The 9,622-nt window shown below is 43.8% G+C and overlaps 1 long non-coding RNA gene across 1 annotated transcript; it reads right to left on the minus strand.

Moving 5' to 3' along the window:
* Positions 1-738: 738 nt before the first annotated feature.
* LOC144107167 (uncharacterized) lies at positions 739-8,916 on the minus strand. Its single transcript, XR_013309241.1, has 4 exons — positions 8,706-8,916; positions 7,234-7,453; positions 3,972-4,075; positions 739-1,099 (listed from the first exon to the last, which is right to left on the minus strand). It is a non-coding gene; the product is annotated as an uncharacterized LOC144107167 (long non-coding RNA).
* Between the last annotated feature and the right edge of the window lie 706 nt (positions 8,917-9,622).

Below are 9,622 nucleotides of genomic sequence, written 5' to 3' on the forward strand. Positions count from 1 at the left end.
TCACCACCACCACTACCACCGTCATCACCAACAAAAATAAAAACGGCGCGCTAGCATTCGAGACAGCCGTTATTGCGGGGATGTGACATGAAGAGAACGCCGAGGTTTCTTCGCGGCTGCGTAAGGGCAAGGGGACGAAGCATCTACTAACTACAGTGATGCGCTTAGAAACTCTACAACAATCAGCCGCCGCAGTGGCTTCTCTGCAGTATTCATGTGCAAAGAGGCGAATCATCTAAAAACGACAAGAATATTTTGGTTACTTTCGTCATTGCCGTCGACGGACCAGATGCGTTACGAAGTTACTTCCCCGCTTAATAGAGCACAAGCGTGGGCTGAATTCTGCGAGCACTAGAAATGGATTTGTTCAGATCCTGTGCTATGAATTGATTTTTTATGAAGTGAAATTGTCGATAAATGTCTTTGTACCTCATTCAGCAGTTACATTTCTCAAAGTTTGGTAGTTTGGATCATACCTTTTCCCAGATACATTTTCTTCTCGCAGATCTTTAAAAACATGTCAACGAGGTTTTACTGTACATTACAAAACTCTTGAATGATTAACTCTCTGCACAAAGCGGTTCAAAAACAAAACTGAGACATTAACAACAAAATTTCAGAACATTCTGCAATAAAACCATACAAAATAAAAATATTACACATGACGACACAAAGAGAGAGCTTGCTGTCTTCACAACAGTCCATAATAAATCAGTGACACAAAAAAGCACCACACCCACCATAAAATAATCATTAAATCACCATTTTGGAATTATGTAGCCCTTTTTAAAAACATTTTATACATCAAGCAAGCAAAAAAATTAAGAAACTGATTCATTTAGTATCACTGCATCACTGGTGCGATTCTCAGGCACACACGTAAGGCACAAACAGGCGATGATATATGGTCTCACACATGGCCAACACATACACGATAAGATGTGGGCTCAAACATGGAGTGCATATACACACTACAAGAGGTGGGCTTCCAGACGGGGCACAGCTGCACACACGATAAGACGTGGCCTGGCCTGGGAAGTCATAGAAAGTCGACTCAGTTGACCTTGGGCTTGTGTAATTGGGTGCTGGCCTGCACAAGCTAAATACAGAAACAGAAAGCAGATTAGGTTTGGTTTATGGGGGTTTAACATCCCAAAGCAACTCAGGCTATGAGGGACGCCGTAGTAAGGCCTCCAAAAATTTCGACCACCTGGGGTTCTTTAACATGCACTGACATCGCACAGAACGCTGGCCTCTAGAATTTCGCCTCCACCGAAATGCATCCGCTGCGGCCGGGATCGAGCCCGTGCCATTTGGGTCAGCAGCTGAGTGTCATAACCACTGAGCCACCACGGCAGTTCAATATGTTTCACAATATACAAGTCTTAAATTATCTTTATTTTCGCCCCTTTTTTTCAGAATGTACAAAAAGATCTAACTAAATAGTTCATTCTTAGCATACATAAGAGGCTGATAACTTGGTGAAGGGCTTGATTTTAATCAGTAGCGACATGTTTTCAGACTTTCCTGCTGACCCTATAAGGCCTGCAAAGACTGCAAAATCAGAGCTTTGGGACAATGAATCAAGAAGAGCAAGGGTATTGTAGTGGTAAGCAAGAAACGTAATTACCTCTATGCCAATTTAATAAAAATGCTTTCTGCATGACACCAATGACCAATAATGTTAGAATCCATCAAAATACAACAGCACGATTCATTTCACAAAACTATAACTACACCATTCAAGCACCACACAGATTAAAACTGATCTTTCACTGCAATCTTCAAGCACATGCCATGACATCACTCTCCCGACAATATTTCACAAGTATGTACACTTCAATAGACCAAGTTCATTTCACCTCCATGTTCCATCCCACATACCCAAAGACTGCACAATCACCTCAGTTTTACAAGGATATATTGTGAAACATTAGCTTTCAATTCATTAGCACTTTCATGAGCCATCAGATTCTGGAACACCCTGAAAAAAAAACATCGTTTCTCTGTTTAATCTAGATACGTTCCATCTCCTTTCACTGAAGCCGTCATTTAGCACGCCTCTGTACCCATCTCTGTTTTTGTTTATTTGGATGCGGCTGTTAAGTGCCGTTTTGATTTTTTAACTTCTGTGTACCTATTATGCTTCCAATTTCCCTTTTTTCTCTGATTTGTCTGCCTTAACCGTGCTATATCACGCAATGATAGTACATTCCATGTGCATTCTAGTTTTACCCTGTGTCGCACATTTTATTACATTATTTCCATGTCGTTTCTTATGCTCTTCTGTACAATGATCATGTGTTCACATATTATTTACCATGTATTTTTTCCCTTTTTATTGCTTATTTTGGTTACTAATGCACTGTTCAGAATTTTATGCTAACTTAAATAATAGCCAACGGGCCTGTAAAGAAGGGTAAATACACGTTCACAGCGTCATGGATCATCAGTAGGTCACGTGCATTCACACTGCATGGCACGAATAGAGTGGCGTGATGAAGCTCTGGGACAGCTCACATTTTTCAAAGCGCCTGAGAAAAATCCGTATGCCAGGTTTGCGACTTCTGCTGTTGGTTCCAATAAGTCAGCTTTGTCAAAGCCTCACTGGTGGGTCACACCACACCCAAGAAAATTTAAGGGTGGGCCACAGGTGGGCCATGAAGTACACGCATTATGTCTCCAAAAATAATTGCCACAGTGAAAACGTTAATGATTTCATACATGAACATAATGAAGATACTGCTCTGAACTTCAGATTTGTGCCCAGATGAAAATTTCAACTCAGGTAAAGAATCGTTCCATGCGACACCCGCGGTAATACAGGCCGCACTATGTCCGCTGCTATGGACGAGGATGTGCTGGTGATCATTCTCAAAGTTAGATCGCATGCAACATAAATACCCCAAAAGTAAAAGATTGGAAAGCCGTCACTGTTACCGAGTTGGTACAGCACAGGATGCATAACTTAGAGGTCATGGGTTCATGTCCCCTTGACAGCGTGTGGTTGTTTTTTCTTCTACTTTGTAATGAATGATGTTTAAACCAAATTAATTGCACTATAAATTTTTCACTGATAAAACCCACAAATAATTTTAAAAACGAACAACGGAAAATTCCCCCTTGGTTTCGGTGGTTTTTGCTTTTGGCATTCTTCAGGAAATCAGTCAGTTTTCTGAACAACTGCCACAGTCTCAGAGTGGCAGCGGAATTATATTACAGCACTTCAGCAGGGCATCACTTTTAGATAGACTGGACAAGTACAAAAAAGTGAGAGTCACAGCACTGCATCAAATAATTTCATTACACTGCAGTGTAACATATGGTACGTAACGGGCAAACATTGAAGGGAGAGAAAGGGATGAGGTGCTCAATGCCCAGTGTCAGAACACTTCGGTACTTGGTAGCTGGCAGGCTTACTGTGCCAGTAAAGGCAAGGATAGTTCATATACATGCACTAATGTGGCTGGGGCTCTGAACATTCCTATTGAAAATGTGTTGTTGGCTCCTGTTAGACCTAAATTTGGGAGGTCAGGTGTATGCATGCATTATCTAAGGCAAATAGGAAAGTGGCCAGAAATGCAGCATGGAGTGATGTAGCTCATGAATGCCCTGGCCATGAATATTACTTTGTCAGTACCATGTCCACAGCCTTGAAAGACAAAGAAAGTTCCACCTGGCAAATGCTATATGTTAAAGTAAATGACACCAGCCATCGACCACATGAACCATTTCCCACCTACCAACAGTGACCTACCATGCATGAACTGTATGTTACAGTGTAATGTAATGATGGCATTGTGCTTCGTGTGTTTTGTTGTACTTGTTCCATATTCTTCAAGCTGGAGGTAAAAATAAAATCTACCAACTAGCTCTTTTTAAAACAGGGCACAGTTAAATTCAGCCTATTTATGAGCATATAACTACCACTTGCTACTGATAAACACCCAGGAGAGCTTCACTGAACCCACCTTTCCCAAATCCTCTCGCTACCTTGCAGGGGTGTGGCACAGCCATTCTTTGATAGCAATCGCAGCAGCAATGTCACTGCAGTTGTACACCCCTTTGGCAGCATCTGAAAGAGAAAAGAAAATTTGCCGGCAGATTTTGGCTTTTTCATAAGAGTTTTGTTGCTAAAATGATAAAGCAGCTGGTCTGGTACTAGCGCCAACAAAGGTTTGTTGTTTAACAACGGTTATAGATATAACCAAACAAATGATTTTCACATGAGTTCACATTTTCTTGCAGATGTAAAGGTTGAGCATAAATGTACACTGCCCATGCTGTGATCTCTGGAAGCAACCCCTGACCTACACATTTCACTGAACAAAGTTCACACTGGTTGTAGTAAATGTTGAAAATCTTGTGCAAATGGCCCGTTCCATAGGCTTACTTTAAGGAAGTCAACATTCACGCATTCTCATATCTAGACGTCTGACTTTATGACTTTCATATATACACGCAGAAACTAGGAATGGCGAACATAAGTGACCTCAGCATGCTCCTAGATACTTCAGCAAGATATACTGTTGACCTATTTGGTTCATTACCTGTTTGAAAAATAAAAGAAATGCTGATATAACAAATACATGAAAAGGAAAGCACCCATCCTGCTCACTTCCTCTTCATGCCTTTGTCTTATAGCAAACCTGAGCTCAAGTTTGCCAGCACGACAACAGCGCTGCCTCACTATAGGCGAAATTGTATGGAATGCAGAGACGTATTTAGCCGGATAAACGCGCTTTGAATGTAATATTCTTTTTACTTTTGACAATGGCATCGATTTCTTCATTTTCACAGAATTCTGGAAGTCATTACTGTTGTCTTGTGAGGTGCCACAACAGTGCGCAGAATTCATGAAGAGCCAGGAACCACCCATAAAATTTCACTGCTTCCGAGGCAATTCATATGAAAAGCAGAGGCCCAAAACGTGAATCTCGTACATCCACAGAGTATTGTGTTTTTTTTTGCAGTAGATCACCTTAATGCACATTGTATAAGAATATTAGTAATCACAGGCATACCTCAAGACACCTCTGACCCTTTCAAGGTTAACTATGGAAACATCTTCTCAAATGATACAACTTCTTTTACCTTTTTTTGTATCACAGTGTATTTTTGTTTCATTGTTGCTACAGAGCTCTGTTTTGGTTTCTTGGCCGTCTTAGAACTTTTACAATGACTGACGTTTCTAATATGACCACCGCAATTTTTGCTTAGATGTGTATTTGCCATATGTCCTGCATTCATACTATTAAATGCCCATCAGGCTATTCTCTATCATTACTTGCACACCAACATGCCTAAGTACTATCACAAAATTCCTTGCAGTGATAGCAGCGGAGCCCATGTATAACAGAAGGCAATGCTCAAGGTACCCAGCTGTAATACCGATAAAGGTGTGAAGCAGACAGTGGAAATGCACTAAAGCACCCTGCCCTGAATCCCTATAAGAACTGCACACATCAGCCCATAGCAATACTGCACAGCTTCACATAGTATGCCAAATAGAAACAAATATTTTTTTTTCCCTTGAGGACCACGATGATTTCACAGAACTTACTAACAATGCACTTCAACAGAATGAAGTACCTAAAGGCATGCTTTCCCATCTTCCCATACCAAGAAAATAGTGATGCCAGCTTGTCTGTCATGACGGTACACAGTATCCTCCTTTTGTATGACTCGGCGTTCACACCTCCACAATACCTGAGAACTGGCAAACCTACACTGTTTGAATGACAAATGTTTAGTAAAAAAATTTTGTGAACGGTAAAAATGCACGCGACATGAGCAAAAGCAAGGACACCTTCCTAGGTAACATATAACCTAGCTATGAGTAGCAAGGAGAATTCTGATGGAGTGAGCCAACATCTAAGGCTGATCTTAGCACAATGACCTGTACTCATACTGTGGTAGGACTAATACAAAAGACTCAAGGATAAAGGCGTTCTGGCCTGTGCCGATAAGTACAGATAGATTGTATGTGACGTCATGGATGCCATCTTTGGGTGTGCAGGCTAGCTCCCATAGTGTATGCAGGAACTGGTTGGCAATATACTGATTAGGGAAACGCCCAGGCTTTCATAGCGCTTTCTGGACCAAAAGATAGCGGTCGCTCTGACGTCAGAGCAAACTATGCTTAGCAGGTTTAATCAAATTAGAAATGGAAAAAAATTTATCAAGAAAGAATTTTTCACAGCAAAAAACCAAAGGAAATAAAAAAAGGTATAAAGGAAACAGGAAAAGGTACTAGTAGTTTAGGAGCCGCAGCCATTCGAAGGGCTGTTAGAAAAATGGGAGTTTAGGGAGACTGAATTCAAGCACACTTGATTTTGGCTTCAGTGATGTGAAGAGGCCTGAGTGAAAACGTTAATAAACACTAGATGTCATCACCAGGAGCTATTATCTGTGCTCTTTTCAAGATCAAGTTAGCCTGTTCACATTTGATGCTGACAGTACCCATGCATACATGGAATTCTGCTGATGTCTTTTCATTCAACAGTCCCAACTCACAGTCAAAAGGATAAACAAATAAGTCAGCATCGCTGGGCGTTGAAGCACTATCATATGCACAAACTACAAATAGCACAAGCAAGTGAAAGTTACTGAAATGTACTAAACAGTGGTGGCCACAACTGCTGTCACGAGCTGTTTGACAGGGGCAGCCCATCAACATTAAACGATAGGCTGGCTACATGTGGCAAGTGTGCGGCGCTGAGAAGCAGATCCCACAATTCCACCTCCAGGCCAAAGTGACAATGATGCCCAGGAAGCACCTCTTTGATATCAGCAACATTCTGAGTCCTTGGTGACTTAAACTGCACGTAAGAATTGGAAAGTTTAAAGAGCAGCTGTGCATTTTTAACAAAGCCAGAAAAGAATTCACAGAGCGATGTGATGTTTTCCTCCACAGCGCAAAATGTTAAATTTTCCTGAAAGGCACTGTCACTGTTGGCATATTTTTACAATGATGATGATGATGATGCTGGCTATCCCTTTGTATCTGGAGATCGACAGCTTTCTATTTATTTATTGATGACCACTTCTGTATTGTTCATTAATTGTTATTTCGTTCTGTCTGCTGCTGCCATGTAATGGTTTCCTGGGCCTTCGTCAAGCTGTTCGTATAGCTTTTAGCCCAGGTGACCATCCAGATACTTGCTGGAGAATACAATATGATTTGATCAAGCCAAGAAGGTAACAAAACAAAAAATTAAAGAATAAAAATACCTAATACATGCCCGTGGCACGTTTTGGACTCCCTGAGCCTTCAAGGAGCGTGACCGTGTCGTGTGCGCCACCAATGTTCCAAACGCCGCTTGGTTCGCTCAACCAGCTTCCATTGCGGTGGCTTGCCGGGTTGGCAAAAACCGAGTGCCATCGCTACTGCCCCGAGGCTGTTGGATCCGCTGATCACGTCAGGTTGTATGGGGCCAACTGTGGAATTGTCCTGTGCATCCGAAACCGGCGGGTAAACACTCAATGAAACATGCAAGTGTTTGTGGGCCACTTGGACGCTGACCGCTCTCAAAGAATGCACATTTAGCCAAGGTGTGCACACGAAAGGACACACAACCACTGTCTCATTCAATGAGCACTGATGACACTATTCCTCGGAACAATGAGCAAGTGCGAAGCATTTGGGTAAGGACACTTGTGGTAACCAGAGGTGTTGCCAGTTACAAGCTAACGTAACCAGACCTGCTGCTCAGTGGCACACCTATTCATGTTGTCTGGGAAGTTGCTTGGGACAGCAGTAACCTACACTAGCAGGACCTCCTATAATGGCTGGGCACTGGGAGCCTTAGCCTATACGTGCTCGAGCTTAGGTTGGCAGTAATAAGACCACTGCGGTCAATAGCCTTGAAATAAAGGAGGCAGCTCAAGTGCAATTAGACAAGACCGCAGAGTCACAAGACATCATGACAGGCTTTGAGCAACGCATCAGAAAACATTGAAGTGTGCACAAATGAGCAGCCAAACACGGCTGCCACACAATGCATGTTGTCAGACATATGGTACAGAAGCACCTGAAGACTGCCGCACAAGCATATGGTCTCCACTAGACCCAGTAGTTGTTTTTTTTTAAGCGTACTAAAAATGGTGCGTTTATACAGAAATATTCGCAAAATTTCTTTTATCGTTCCCCGCCAGATCACTCCTGCGGTTGCCACACTGCTCATTCATGATGCAAAGACAGCATTGTAATCAGCATCAATATAACACCTGTAGCATTTGCTGTACGAGATCAGAAACGCGCACTCTACCTCACAGTATCTCACAGGAAGAAAATTTACTTTGCACGCACGCAAGCAGCTGTCCTTGCCATGGAAGAACCGAGCAATGGGAGCTGTAGCTCAATTTCTTCCTCCCAGCGTGCGATGACAATTATGAGGCACAACAACGAAGCACCAAGAACTGGCAAGACAATAAAGCCTATTTCAAACGCCGATGTAAAGGTGAGCCAAAATTCTGACCGAGGTGGGGAGTAGCTGGATTTTGAGTTGCGGCGGTCGTCACGGCCAGACTACACAGCCAGCATCGGTGCCCACTTGCTGCGCCGTTCGGCTGCCCTAGCGTTAGCTCAAAATCAGCTGTCATGATTCCATTGAACTTCAGCATATTAGAAAAATGCGCGTAATACAGTACATTGTTCTTGCACAATACGAGGAAACAAAAACGAGGCGTTTATTTTTACTCACCGAACAGCCGCAGGACCCGTGCCTTGTGGAAGCGGCTTTGCTCTGCGTTGCCGGATGTCGTACCACATAGTCCATTCAAACCCACGCAGATCTTTCGGACAAAATGCTCTAAAACCATTCATACTGATGACGACTTTTAGGTCATTTAAAAAACAAAAACGAATTAGCGCAAGAACACTACAGCTCCGTATTAGCAAACACCAGTCCTTCCCGCCATCCTGACCATGGGGAAAAAAAAAATGTTCCTGCCCGCCGCTCTTGATGGTACTGGCTAGTCTTTGGAGTGGCTACTTTTGACTAATGGTGCTGATGGCGATACTAGCTCCGAAACGCTTCCGGAAACGCGCGGCATTTGAAAAGGTTTGCGCCCGTGTAGACGACGCTCTGCGGTCACGGCGCTGCAGGGCCGACAAGAGGGAGACAATCCCTCTGGCTGAGCCCCTGGCCCGAGGTCCATGTCGATGTAAATAAAGTCCCCCCCCCTCTCTCTCTCTCTCGACGCGTGTCGCGATGGTTTTGATAACGCAGCGCGGCATGCGAAGCATTCCGCGCTGTGTTCGGTTGTTGTTTGAAGAGGTTATTAATGGTCGTGGGGAACGGTCGAGCACCGGGTACGTAGGGAAAGAGGGGGGGGGGGCGCAGCCCGGTAACTGCCTCCTTTTGCAGGGGTACGCCGCTACTGAGCCGCGCGGGGAGTGGGTAGAAAAGAATGAGCAGAGAGGGGGCAGGGAGGAAGCAAGGAACCCGTTTGGGCGCGCGTAGCGTTGCTGGCGGTGCGCTCACACAGCACTAGTAGTGGCGCACGGCTTCGGTGGGTGATCAAAAGCGGCCGCAGATGGCCGCTTCATCGATGTAGCGGACCAGGTGGCGAAGGGCGCTGCGCGATCTGCAGGCAGAGGTGGCGAAGAAAAGCAGCT

The sequence above is a fragment of the Amblyomma americanum genome, chromosome 1 (assembly GCF_052857255.1).
Source record: "Amblyomma americanum isolate KBUSLIRL-KWMA chromosome 1, ASM5285725v1, whole genome shotgun sequence".
NCBI classification, from domain to species: domain Eukaryota; kingdom Metazoa; phylum Arthropoda; class Arachnida; order Ixodida; family Ixodidae; genus Amblyomma; species Amblyomma americanum.